Source organism: Heteronotia binoei, chromosome 1, assembly GCF_032191835.1.
Source record: "Heteronotia binoei isolate CCM8104 ecotype False Entrance Well chromosome 1, APGP_CSIRO_Hbin_v1, whole genome shotgun sequence".
NCBI lineage: Eukaryota > Metazoa > Chordata > Lepidosauria > Squamata > Gekkonidae > Heteronotia > Heteronotia binoei.
Genome location: NC_083223.1, coordinates 77,040,484 through 77,055,463, shown reverse-complemented (window position 1 = coordinate 77,055,463; position 14,980 = coordinate 77,040,484).

The window sequence follows — 14,980 nt, the reverse complement described above, 5'->3', positions numbered from 1 at the left end:
TCCCTACTATGATTTGTTGCATCTGTTCACTTTTTTAAAAAATACCTAAAAATAGTTATATAATGTAAATAAATATTTGTTATAATCTTGAGTCCCTCTGTGCCACATAGCTTCCCCAACAGCCTTAGACCACACAACTGTAAGAGGGGAATCCAGCGAAGGGGGAAGGCATGCAGTTGGCAAGGGTGCCAATCCTCCAGGGATCTCCCAAAGAATGACTTGGGTCTCTGTGATAACTAGGTGCTGGGCTGGCAGAGGACCTTGAGGCCAGGCTTCAGAACTGGAAAGGGGGATTGGAAGTCCTGTTCCTCTCAGTCAGGAACCCCTAAATTGAGCAAGTGGTGGCAGCGCGCATAAGTGGCAGGAAAAAGTTTAGCTCCCTCCAGGAGTTGGCAATCCAAAAGGGAATTGACGGGACTGGGTCTGAAGGCCAAATTGGGCAGGTTCCGTAACAGATGCATTAAATGTTAAAGTAGTACAGTAAGTTCAAGTTTTATAGAAATATGAGCATTGCATATATTTCAATTTTCTTCAAAATGTCTATTTAGAAAAACCACCAAAAAACATCTGTGGTTTCCCCCAATAATTTCAAATTTTCTTGTAATGTATCTTTATTCCTTGATTACTTTGATTCTACTAACAGGATCCTGTTCCACCAAAGCAGCATGTGTCCTGTATTCCTTTGCTCCATTCGGGAAAGTAAAATAAATGCTGTCATAATATGTGAATTCCTGATATATGGCATGGTGCTCCAATACCTATCGAATGTCCCTTGCTTTTTAAGTAGATTTATATCATATTTCTTAAAGAACACCTATTACTAGAAAAAAATGACTTTGTTACAGCAGTGTGCATCATTCCTGAGACAAAGCTCCCAAGAGGTGCGTAAAGCATACATTTCATGTTGGCTAAACCAAATGTAATAATTGTTCAATTCAAGTTATTACTTAATTCACACACTAGGGATATTTTAATGTTTTATGTAGCTTATTTTTGTATATTATTCAAGTTCTTTGCAAATAGTCTAAAGGCACCTGTTGACAGCTATGTATGATACAGCTAAGTCACACTGGTTCTGACCAGTGAGAAGATAAATGGGACAATCTCCTTCCTTAAACTGCCCTAACTACTTTTAGCGGTAGACAGGTACTGTCTAAGCTGATGAAACTTTAACAAGCCCTCTGCCTTCAGTGAGTATGCAGTGCACATTTCAGATTCTGCAATTACTAAGCAGTGGTGAAAAATTACCGGGTATCTAACAATGATGACTCCTAACACCACTGGCTATGAACTATTAGTCATTTGACTTCAAGATCAAATGTTCATCATTAAAAATCTCTGATGAAGGCTGTCTGTTATACATTTCTCCTGTATTTTTCCTATGGGATCTCTCAGAGTTTCATTTTGCATCCATTCTTTATTAATAGGTAACTGAGGCTTGTGTCTGAGAAGCTGCAAAGATACTGGATGAAGAACTTTTTTGTGCACATGAAGCATCCAGGTCAAGCATCCAGTCTTGATGCTTCTTTAGCTAGGGCTCAGAAAACAGAATGAGCAAGCTAAGATGGAATTATCCCAATTTGTCTTGTACAATAGAAATTAAAGTTTACAGATGCACATGAAAGTAGTTGCAGCCTTGTTTTTTGCAACATAAGAGCCCAGGAGATATAAATAAACCAGTCTGCCAAATACTGTTCCCACAGAATCCTCTGCGCCTTGCCAGAGGCTGAGCACATTTCAGAGAGCTCTGAGAGAGAGCAGAGAAGCTCTGAGAGAGAGAAGAAAATAAGTGCTATGAGGGTGAGGTTTGGCTTCCTAAGCAGCTGGGGAAGTCGCTGAGAATTTCTGAGTTTGTGTGACTGCTGAAAATTTTGAGTTTGTGGTTACTGGGGAACTGCTGTTTGTTTGGTTTGAGTGGGCTAAAGGTGATTGAAGGTGATTGTTGCTGATTGATTAGGAGTGGCTGTGGTCCCCACCCTCTTTGCATTATTAAGCTGCGCCTTGCCAGAGGCGTGAGCCTTTGGCGCGAGCCGGAGAGCGAGAGCTAAAGGGCTCTTGGCCTGGGAGCTGTGTAAGGACCAGGAATCCAGATCCCCATTTTCCTTGTGTTCCCAGTAAGGTAAGTTGACCCTCCAGAAGGGGAGCCACATAAACAAACAGGATTTAAAAGGGGACTGTATATTTTTTAAAAAGCTATCATGAAGGTAGATTTTTAAAAAAGCTATCATGCCAGCAGGGGGGTGGGGGCTTTCCAGTGTTTTGCACTGAGTGTCACATGTATGACTATCTGCCCACAGGACAGAAGTCTTGGGTGTGTTCTCGATGCAAGGAGATCCTGGTCCTCAGGGAACAAGTTCGTACCCTTGAGGCCGAGGTGACTGACCTGGAGAAACAGAGACAGTCAGGCACTCGGAGAAGACTCTCGGGGATGTATTAGATGAGCCCCACTCTGAACATGGCAGCCCCATTGCTGCCAGGGAGCATGAGGGTCGAAAGGGAACAGGGCACCGTGCTGAGGATAAGAGGAATTCACCCTCAGAAGGGACCTCTTCTTCAGTTGGTGAGCGGGTATCCTTTCGCACCAAGGAACCATCCCTGGGCAGGGAGAGGGGGGGGGGTCTTGGTGGTGATTTGATCCTTGGCAAGTAGACAGCTGGGCGGCAAAACCGCGTACTGACTGTATGGTGACTTGCCAGCCTGGTGTGAAGGTAGCGGACATTAAGCGTGTAGTAGATAGGCTGATAGACAGTGCTGGGGAGGAGGCAGTGGTCGTGGTGCATGTTGGCACCAACGATGTGGGGAAATGCAGTCGTGAGGTCCTGGAGGAAAAATTTAGGCTGCTAGGTGGGAGACTTAAGGCCAGGACCTCCAAGGTAGCCTTCTCAGAAGTGCTACCTGTTCCACCAGGGCTGGAGAGAGAGGCACAAATCAGAAGTCTCAATGTGTGGATGAGACGATGGTGTAGGGAGGAAGGGTTTAAGTTTGTTAGGCACTGGGATGCTTTCTGGAACATGCAGGAGCTGTACAAAAGCGACGGTCTCTACATATCCCCAGATGGAACCAGGCTGCTGGTGCTTAAAATTAAAAAGGTGGCAGAGCAGTTTTTAAACTAAATCTTGGGGGAAAGCCGACAGGAGATGAAATGTCTGGTTCGGGAGGACTCATCTCAAAGAGATGAAGGGTTAGCTGTTACTTTTCTACCGGGTAATGGATCACAGTTGTCCACTGAGATGGTGACAAACAGTATGGACTGTCTGCCAAAGTCTCAAGGCAGCAGGAGGAAGGTTGTGGGCCTAGCTTGCCTGGGAAATTATAGATGTTTGTATACAAATGCTAGAAGTGTTCAAAGTAAAATTGATAAGTTGGAATGTTTAGTGTTGGGAGAAAACATAGACATTGTGGGAATTTCAGAAACTTGGTGGAATGAGAAGAATCAGTGGGACATGGTGATTCCTGGATATGTTATATCGGAAGGATAGGGAGGGAAGGGTTGGAGGTGGGGTGGCTCTGTATGTCACAGAGGGTATACAGTCCAGTAAGACTGAGGTCTGAGAAAGATTCCCTTCTAGAAATGCTTTGGGTCAAAATAGAGGGCCCAAAAGGAAATTTATGGGAGTTTGTTATCGCCCACCAAATCAAAAGATAGAGGACGATTATAATATGATGGATTAAAGATAGCGGCTAAATGTAAAAACTATGTCAAAATAGGTGATATTAACTACCCACAGATTGATTGGGTCAATATGTGTTCAGGTCGAGAGAAAGAGATTGAGTTTCTAGATGCTCTCAATTACTGTGCTATGGAGCAGATGATCTCAGAACCTACCAGGGGTGGGGCGATCCTGGATTTGGCCCTAAGAAATGCCCAAATCTTAGTGAGAGATGTAAAAGTGATTGCACCGCTTGGGAGCAGTGACCATAACGTTATTGATTTCACCATTTGTATAAATAGAGAACTGACCCAAAAGACTAGCACAACTACGTTTAACTTTAAAAGGGGTAAATTTTCTGAGATGAGGAGGCATGTGAAGAGGAAACTGAAAGGAAAGGTAAATACAGTCAAAACCCTTGGGGAAGCTTGGAGGCTATTTAAAACTACAATCATAGAAGCTCAGATAAAATATATACCACAAGTTAGGAAAGGCACAAACAGGTATAAGAAGAGGCCTGCATGGTTAACAAACAAACTAATGGAAGCTGTAAAAGGTAAGAAGGACTCCTTTAAGCGGTGGAAAGCTAGTCCAAGTGAGATTAATAAAACGGAACACAGGCTGTGGCAAATCAAGACTGTGATCAGGCAGGCAAAAAGGGACTATGAGGAGCATATTGCAAAAGACATAAAGACGAACAATAAACATTTCTTCAAGTATATTAGAAGCAGGAAACCAGCCAGAGAGGCAGTGGGGCCCTTGGATGACCAAGGGGTAAAAGGCTTACTGAAGGAGGATAGGAAAATGGCTGAGAAGCTGAATGTATTTTTTTGCCTCCATCTTCACTGTGGAAGATGAGAAGTGTTTGCCTGTTCCAGAACCACTTATTTTGGAAGGGTTGTTGAAAGACCTGAGTCAGATTGAGGTTACTAGAGAGGAGGTCCTACAACTGATAGACGAATTAAAATCTAATAAGTCACCAGGTCCGGATGGCATACATCCAAGAGTTCTGAAAGAATTCAAAGTTGAACTTGTGGATCTCCTGACAAAAATCTGTAATCTTTCATTGAAATCTGCCTCCGTTCCTGAGGACTGGAAGGTAGCAAATGTCACCCCCATCTTTAAAAAGTGTTCCAGAGGAGATCCGGGAAATTACAGGCCAGTCAGTCTGACTTCAATACCGGGAAAGTGGGTAGAAACCATTATCAAGGACAGAATGAGTATGCATATTGATGAACACGAGTTATTGAGGAAGACTCAGCATGGGTTCTGTAAGGGAGGATCTTGCCTCACTAACCTGTTACATTTCTTTGAGGGGGTGAACAAACATGTGGACAAAGGAGACCCGATAGATATTGTTTACTTTGACTTCCAGAAAGCTTTTGATAAAAGTTCCTTATCAAAGGCTGCTTAGTAAGCTCGAGTGTCATGGAGTAAAAGGACAGGTCCTCTTGTGGATCAAAAACTGGCTAATTAATAGGAAGCAGAGAGTGAGTATAAATCAGCAGTCTTCGCAGTGGAGGACGGTAAGCAGTGGAGTGCCGCAGGGCTCATTAGTGGGTCTCATGCTCTTTAACTTGTTCATAAATGATTTGGAGTTGGGAGTAAGCAGTGAAATGGCCAAGTTTGCAGAACTAAATTGTTCAGGGTGGTAAGAACCAGAGAGGATTGTGAGGAACTCCAAAGGGATCTGTTGAGGCTGGGTGAGTGGGCGTAAACATGGCAGTTAAGGTTCAATGTGGCCAAGTGCAAAGTAATGCACATTGGGGCCAAGAATCCCAGCTGCAAATACAAGTTGAAGGGGTGTAAACTGGCAGAGACTGACCAAGGGAGAGATCTTGGGGTTGTGGTAGATAACTCACTGAAAATGTCAAGACAGTGTGCGATTGCAATAAAAAAGGCCAACGCCATGCTGGGAATTATTAGGAAGGGAACTGAAGACAAATTAGCCAGTATCATAATGCCCCTGAATAAATCGATGGTGCGGTCTCATTTGGAATACTGTGTGCAATTCTGGTCACCGCGCCTCAAAAAGGATATTATAGCATTGGAAAAGGTGCAGAAAAGGGAAACTAGAATGATTAAAGGTTTGGAACACTTTCCCTATGAAGAAAGGTTAAAACGCTTGGGGCTCTTTAGCTTGGAGAAACATCAACTGCAGTGTGACATAGAAGTTTACAAGATTACGCATGGGATGGAGAAAGTAGAGAAAGAAGTACTTTTCTCCCTTTCTCACAATACAAGAACTCGTGGGCATTCAATTAAATTGCTGAGCAGTCAGGTTAAAACGGATAGAAGGAAGTACTTCTTCACCCAAAGGGTGATTAACATGTGGAATTCACTGCTGCAGGAGGTGGTGGTGGCTACATGCATAGCCAGCTTCAAGAGGGGGTTAGATAAAAATATGGAGCAGAGGTCCATCAGTGGCTATTAGCTACAGTGTTTATATATATATATATATATATTTGGCCACTGTGTGACACAGAGTGTTGGACTGGATGGGCCATTGGCCTGATCCAACATGGCTTCTCTTATGTTCTTATGCATGTTGATGAAAATGGTCATGGAGTTGTTTTGCATTTTTTTTCATCATGTAAATACATGGTTTCATTAGAGGACTATTTTATATATTTATTCAACTTTTTTGTAGAACTCAGAGTCACCATTTTATGCAATCCTTTCTTGTGTCCAATGATACTGTAGTTTCCATTTCTCCTCCTGATAATTATCTTATTTTTGGTGAGAAAAAATAGGTTGTTGAAGGATTAATATATCCCCTTAAAAGGAACAAATTGCCAATGGCTGTATGAACTCCTATTTTTTTCTCCCACAAAAACAGCACATCTTAGTAACTATCTAATTAGCTAAACGTTGGCAAGAATATTTCATTATTCCAACTGTATTTGATGTGGAATAATGGCCATTATTGTGTCTCTTTCAGTACTAGTTTATGAGCATTTTAATCCTAGACAAATAATAGGAACACTGGTTTAATGCCCTGTAGATCAAAGAAAATTCCTTTAGAGGGCACCATTTGCTTCCATGACATCCTGATCCACCTGTATGTCTAGATGCTTACAGTTAATTTAATTTTTAAAACATAACCTTTCTTTAAACTAGGTATGCATTTCAGAATATCATGTTTAATGAACATACAGAATACGAAGTGGCTGGTCAACCAAATGGCTATAGCGCTAGTACAGTGCTCTACCAGACTACCCTCCTTAAGGCAGCTCTCTCTGAAGTAGGTAAATTGCACGTATTTTATGTGTCCCACAATATAAAAAGCTGTATGTCCCAACAGCTCTAAAAGGCCCATTGATATTTTTTTCCTTGTGTGCTTTGTTTGCCAACAAACCCTTTAAATGTGGTAATAGAACCTAAATTTGGGCCCCATCTGCACATATTTTAAAGGGAACTAAAGTCTATAATACATTTGTGTGTACAAGCATCACCCTGAATGAAACAAGGGGAGGGGGGGAGTTCTTCAGTAAACCATGTCAAACAAGAATTCAGCTAAGTGCAAGCGAGCTGCAGTGAGCTAGTAGAGGAATGGTGAACAGAACTGGCAGGAAGAAGATAAGCCAAAGTATTGTGCAAAAATACAGCATCTAGTGACTAGTTAACACATCTTTTTGAATGATGGTAAGTTTTGACAAAGAGCCCCATGGTGCAGAGTGGTAAAGCTGCAGTACTGTAGTCTGAACTCTCTGCTCACGACCTGAGTTCGATTCCGGCGGAAGCTGGGTTCAGGTAGCCATCTCAGGTTGACTCAGCCTTCCATCCTTCTGAGGTCGGTAAAATGAGTACCCAGCTTGCTGGGGAGAAAGTGTAGATGACTGGGGAAGGCAATGGCAAACCACCCCATAAAAAAGTCTGCCGTGAAAACGTTGTGAAAGCAAGGTCACCCCAGAGTCGGAAACGACTGGTGCTTGCACAGGGGACTACCTTTACCTTTTTAACTTTTGACAGGCGCTTAATGAGCCATACCATAAAATGGAGTAACATCCTGCTTGCCTTAGAGTTTCTAAGTAGTTGATCTTGATTTTGTACAGTAGGTAGGAATGGCCCATTGTTGCTGTCCTTTGCTTTGTTTTTACATTCTGTCAGACTGATGCACACTAAAAGCACAAAATGTTGTATTTCAAAACGTACGCTGGTATGGGTTGTACCTGATTAGTTATACCTCCCTCAGCAGATAGCCATATCACAAAACTTTGGAGTTTTTAAAATTTCTCATGAAATTGGTCTATGTGGCCAAAGGTTGGATTATTACTGAGTTTTCTCATTTGTCTTAACAGTCAGCTTATGGATCAGTTCACAGCAAACAGTTATTGTGGTTCATGAGGTTCAGCACCTCAGATGGTGCTGCCAGTTTGTGATAGCAGATTGTGACATGCAACTTCTTTGTCTTTAAAAGACACTTAAAATCTGCCTAGACATGGAGTGATTAATACAACCTAATCAAAATACACAGTTTTCAAACATCAAAAATTAATTTGCAGTCAAGTAGGGCAAAAAATCTAATCAATGATGGAGACTGTGCTATGGCCTCCATATGTTCTCTCTAGCTAGCACTTTGATGCTTAGTGTTTACTTGCTAATGAATGTTCTTAAAAACCTGTTATTTTTCTTGTGTTTAAGAATAAACATATAGTATATATTTAATTGCACCACACACACATCCTTTCTCATGCAAAATTAGTTCAATTTTATTTATTTTTAGTTTTTAAAATACATTTTTATACAGGTATAAACAGCTCTAAAGTTCCACAAAAATTGTGATTTGAGGACTGACCTGCAGTACAGTAAAGCAATGGACGGGGATTTCCTCTGGAGTTCCAGCAGACCCAAGTGCCGGTCTGAAAGAGGGAGGGTAGCCATACCAAAAGGAGGCACATAGAAGAGCTAAGAGCTGCATGGACCAGGTTTGGCATAAGACTGCTCCTGTTTGTTTTCACAGGCGTGGCACAGTGACCTGGTCCAAGCAGAAGAATGGAATAATGGGTACATGAAGGGGGAAGTAGAGAGATATGAGGGAGCTCATATATAAAGTTTTATCACCAACAAGTTTGGAGGTGATTTTTTTTATAGGTTCAGGAGAATATGATAATTTCAGCTCCTTCTTTGTGTGAGTTTATATATGAAGCAATTGACAAAAGCATTAATATTGGCACTAAAGTTCTTAGATTGTACAGAATTACAAAAAAATCATTCTTTTACATAGAGGATCTGTGGCCCTTATAAGTTACCCCAGATCTGCCACCTGAAGCAGCCACTGCTTAGGTCATCAGTTAAAATCTTCCTCCAGGCCTTTATGCAACTTAGTAGATCCTTAGTGGTGCAACCTAAAAGCAGTATGCATTGCATTAATTGACTGTTTCCAACAATCTCTTCATTTTGAGAAATATACCAGTCACTTCCAAGAGGAAAACATTGTCTCTTTCCAAAAAGACATTGGCAGAAGAATACTTACAGAGAATGGGTCGAATGGGGAAGGATTTGGCGCAAGAATTTTAACTAGGCAAAAATGTCAAGCCTCACTGGAGAAACTGAGAAGTTGTCTTCATCGCCCATTCAGTAGTCCTGCTTGCATGCCAAGAGTTTCATCACGTTTCTGCAATCATCAGCTCTTTGCCATGTTGAAGAAAAGGGGGGAACTAAATTGGAGTGTTTCTGTGGCATGTAGGCACGTTGCCAAGTTGCTAATGGAGGCTCATTCCAAGGAGAATGGTCAGTCTTTCATTGTACGGTTTTCCAGTCTTCTACCTACACAAAGGATGCAGCTCATCTAGTTCCATTCCATTGTTGGGTGCTGTAAGAATGGAAAGTGGTTAGCTGCTTTTGTTGCATGACAAGACCCTTTTGAAGTCTTTTTTTTTGGTTACTCACCTGAAATTTGAGCTTAATGCTGCTTTCTGCTTTTGAATATTTATCAGTTTATTGCTCCAAACACTCATCTAGCATAGGCCTCTTAAATTCTAACTGAAACAAGACAAAACACATTATGAATAACGGTAAGCATGTTTCTTATATTGGAAATTACAGGGGGGACACAAATGTGATTGGAGTGTGATCTAGCTTTTGTCCTCAGCAAAAAAAAAAAAATTGTGGGACATACCAAATTCCTATAAAGCAGGGGAGATTAGGGACAGCCAAAAGAGGCAGGCAGGCAGTTCCCATTCACACATCCCCATTTGAAATCACTTTCTCCTCAACCGTTTTTCTCCCCACAGGGCCTGGTTCTGACCTTGGAGCCTGACCAGAAACAAGAACAGCTGGACAGAAATGGATGGGAAAGGAAATGTCACGGGCTGGTTCTACAACTTCTTCCTTCCTTCCCTAACATACCTTATATTTCCATCTCAGTTTAATAGAATGGAATGAAACTTTCTATCTGCACTCCCAAGTAGTCCAGCCCAGTCTATCATCTCTGTCTTGCAGCTTGTGCAGGCCAGGCCCCAAACTGTCAAACAGATTTGTATGCCCAACAAAGAAAGTGATCCAAGCTACAGACTAAAGGTCAGGGAACTCCAAGGCAGCATGTTGTTCAAGAATGGAGCATGTAGAAGGCAGTCTACAGAACATTTATCTTCATTTCCATTTGGTACTACAGTTGCTGCTAGAAGCTATATCTAGAAACACAACTATATTAACAAGCACATCTGGGGAAAATGTAAGGATTTCAAACACAAATGGGTCTCCTTTGCAAATCCCTTTTGTTTGTGACATCTTGAACTGATGCTTTTTTTTTTTTTTTTTAGAATAAAATCCTACCTTTGAAACCAAAGAGCTATTATCAGGGAAAATATGCAGAAATTTTGACATTTTGTTTAATGACTTATGACAGCCATATCTGAAAGAGCTAGTACTGCAAGCAATGTGATAGAATAAGATTAACAAAGCATTTAATGGAGCTTTTACCAGCTGGAAATGCAAGTCAATAGAGTTTTGAGAGCATAATGATGATTCATCCTATATTCGATGCAGCTTTTAAAAACCATTGTTTCTTCTTTTGCATGCTGTCTAAACATTCTTTCTGCTTTTCAATTCAAACTCCATGTCCTAATATACCTGCATTTCCCATTGCACCTCCTAATAGTTTAAAACAATGCCATAATGACTTCTGTGTGACATTATATTGCCTTCAATATGCTTGTGGGTGTGACAAAGAATGAGGTACTATTTTGCAGGTATTGTTGTTTCAGTCTGAAGAATCACACCAAGCACCAGTAGAGACAAAACTTCACTGTTAATGAAACTATGTTAATCTTCCTACAAACAGACTTGATGAATGATAATTTTTATGGAAAATATACAAGCTACTTTAATAGTGTGAAGAGCAAAATAAAGCTCTTTAATAGCTGTAAAGAGTAAAAGAGAGTGAGAGAATAGAAACTATGGTTTTAAGGAAATCCTGTGAACAGCTTATCAAGTTTTTGGATACATGAATTTGCCTTCCCCAGTACTTTCTATAACTAATGCATAGCATACAAAATGGTGTTGGCACAGTTGTCATGGCTAGCTGGCACAATAACAAAGAGCAAGACTTCATAGTAATATACCCAGTAAGGACTTCTTTCACATTGCACATCTAGGAGCATCCTGCTTATCTTTTTTACAGGAATGAATGCTTATGAGGATAGAAACTAATCAAGCCATGTTACTCTTTTATTGGTTTCCCATGCAAATGCTATCCAGACCAAATGTTCTTTCAATTTGTTAATTTCACTATTTTGCCATTGGATTCTAACTTTGTACCACTTTGCATTCTTATAGCCCACGAGCTATACGTAGCTCTGCTCACTATATCCCATTCCATTGTCTGATAAAGTATGCATGCATACAAAAGCTTACAGTCTGAATAAAACTTTGTTGGTCTTAAAGGTGCTACTGGACTCCTACTTTGTTCCAAATAGACACTGTTTACTAATACAGTTCAATTGCAAAATTAATAGTATTTGGATATAATGAGGAAAGGATGTTAATTCTCTTTATTCTGGCACAGCATGTATCCATCCTTCAATAAGAAAATACAGTTACAGGATGGGAAATAGGCTTACCAGGTACTAGGCTTTTCAAGTGGAGTCAACTGCAGTCAAAATTCTTCGGCTGAGCTGTATCCAACTTACATCCCACTAACATGGAAATGCCTTATACCATCAGGCCTTTTTTCCCTATCCTGATCATTGTTGTCTATTCTGACTAGAAGAGAAGGCTTACTACTGGTCCTTTTAACTGGAGAAGTCAGGATCTGAACCTGGGACCTTCTGCATACAAAGCAAGTGCTCTGCTGCTGAACAACATCTCCTCCCCTGCTGTGTAATCACCCTCACCTCACCATTCATTCCAAAAACCACCTTCAAATTCCTACAGCTGCTTGTTTGGAAATCTGTTCCTTGGGTTTTTTTACAGGCAGTACTGTCAAAAGGCTTCCCTTAGTCATCAACACGTGGCTTTTAATCTCTTGAACAACCAACCAAAACCCTACTTCCATCTATGTTGGAATCATTCATCAACTAATGATGAGAACTAGAATGGACTGGTCAATGGGAAATTTCCATAAGAGTTTTCAAGAATGAGAATACCCACATAAATTAAATATATATGAGTCATGGCTACTGTGCTCAACAAAACAAAGTTGCATGATTTTCTTCAGCCTAGCAAACTTAACTTTCCCTATTTTCTATGGCAGAGGTGGTGGAGGATCAACAATAAATAACAAATGCAGCTGAAGCTGATAGTTAATCCCAGTGCATTTTTTTAAAAATCAGGCCTTCTGCAATTGCTGGAAAATACCTGGTGATTCTGGGGGTGGGGCCTGAGGTTTGGGGAGGGGAAAGACTTCAGTGGGGTATGATGCCATAAATCCACCTTCCAAAGGGTCTATTTCCTCCAGGTGAACTGATCTCTGTTGCCTGGAGATAAGTTGTAATAAGTTGATGAGATCTCCAGCCACCACCTGGATGCTGGGAATCCTAATTTCTGATAAAATGTAAATGTTTTAGAAGCTAATTTGCCTTGCAACAGTTACTTTTCTATATTCTAAATTTCTATATTGACTGAAAATAAGATACTAAATTTGGTCTTTCCAGAAAATAGTTTTGATTCAAAGTTCACTTTCTGTCAAGGGTACTTAAGCTTCATGGGTGGAAGTGATATTTGCAAATTTCCATATTGCCGGACAGTGTTCATGGGTTGATGAGGTGAAAGCAGTGGGCACCCTGTGTATTAGTGACCATATAATTTTGGGATTGACAGTCTCAGGGACTTATAGGGTTGCCAGGCCCAACTCAGAAAATATCTAGGTGTTTTTTGGGTGGAGCCTGGAGACTTTAGGATGGAGCCAGAAGACTTTCCCTAAAATAAATAATACAGCAGTGCAGTTCATCGGAATGTCTTAATTTCCTCATTCCCCAGCAGGAGCTGCTCCTTTAAATGAAAAGAACACAAAATGAAAAACCCCACTAAATGAAAGTGAACACACACTCAAAGCAAATTTTGACAGACATAAAGTTATGCTTGGTAGAATCCCATGGCCAGAAATACTTAAGGAGAAGGGAGTTCAGGAGGGGTGGGAGTTTCTTAAAAGTGAAATATTGAAGGCACAATCACAAATGATTTCTATGAGATGGAAAAATGGGAGGAGCCTAAAAAAGCCAAGGTAGCTCTATAAACAGCTTTCTAAGAACTTGAGAAATAAAAAAGACTCATTTAGGAAATGGAAGGAGGTTCTTATAAGCAAGAGTGAATATAAAAAAATAACCAATGTCTGTAGAGAGAGAGAGTTATGAGAGTAGTATGATCTTAGCCTAAGAGATGCTACAAACAACATGTTAAAAGTAAGAAAAAGAGCAAGGAAATGGTAGGCTCATTGTGAGTACAGGAAAGTGAAATTGTAACAGGTAATGAAGAGAGGGCAGAACTGCTCAATTCCTACTTTTCCCCAGTTTTCTCTTGAAAGGGAAATGGTGCTCATCATGGCAAAAACAGAACACATGCCAAGGGAAGGGAGTAGCAGCCTAGGACCAGCATGGGATAGTACATAATCACTTAGCTTCTTTGAATGAAACTAAGTCCTCAGGCCCAGATGAACTGCATCCAAGGGTACTAAAAGAACCCACTGAATTTCTGAGCCATTATCTTTGAGAACAGAGGTGCCAAAAGACTGGAGGTGGGCAAATGTTGTCCCCATCTTCAAGCGGGAAATGGAAGATCCAGATAACTTCTGACCCATCAGCTAGATGTCTATAGCTGGCAGTTTTAGAACAAACCAGAGCCAGCATGGGTTTCTCAAGAACAAGTCATGTCAGACTAACCTTGTTGCTTTTTTTTCCAGAAAGTTACTACCTTGCTGGATCAGGGGAATGCTGTAGACATAGTTTATCTTGATTTCAGTAAGGCTTTTGATAAGGTTCCACATAATATTCTTGTTGACAAATTGGTAAAATGTGATTTGGATCCTATTCCTATTGTTAATGATTCCTCGTCCTCTTAAAGAGGAGTGACAAGTGGAATGCCTCAAGGATCTGTCCTGGGGTCTGTTTTGTTTGACATCTTTATAAATGATTTGGATGAAGGAATAGTAAAAAAAAAAAGGTATAGTCCCCTGTGCAAGCACCTATCATTTCCGACTCTGGGGTGACATCGCATCACAACGTTTTCACAGCAGACTTTTTTACGGGGTGGTTTGCCTTCCCCAGTCATCTACACCTTACCCCCAGCAAGCTGGGTCCTCATTTTACCAACCTCAGAAGGATGGATGGCTGAGTCAACCTACCTGAACCCAGCTTCTGCCAGGATCGAACTCTGGTCTTACTGCAGTACTGCAGCTTACCACTCTGTGCCACGGGGCTCCTTTGAAGGAATAGACGGAATGCTCATTAAGTTTGCAGATGATACTAAATCGGGAGGGGTATCAAATACAGTAAAAGATAGAGTCAGGATACTAGACAATGTTGACAGGCTTGAAAACTGGGCTAAAACAAATAAAATGAATTTTAATAGGGATAAATGTAATGTTCTGCATTTAAGTAGGAAAAATCAAATGCATAATTACATAATGGGGGAGACTTGTCTTGGCAGTAGTATGTGCAAAAAGGATCAAGGGATCTTAGTGGACTATACACTGAACTTGAGTCAACAGTGTGATGCGGTAGCTAAAAAGGCCAATGCAATTTTGGGCTGTATCAAGAGAAGTATAGTGTCCAGGTCACGCAAAGTGATGGTATTGCTTTACTCCACTCTGGTTAGACCTTACCTAGAGTATTGTGTTCAGTTTGGGGCACTACAATTTAAGAAGGATATAGACAAGCTGGGATGCATCCAGA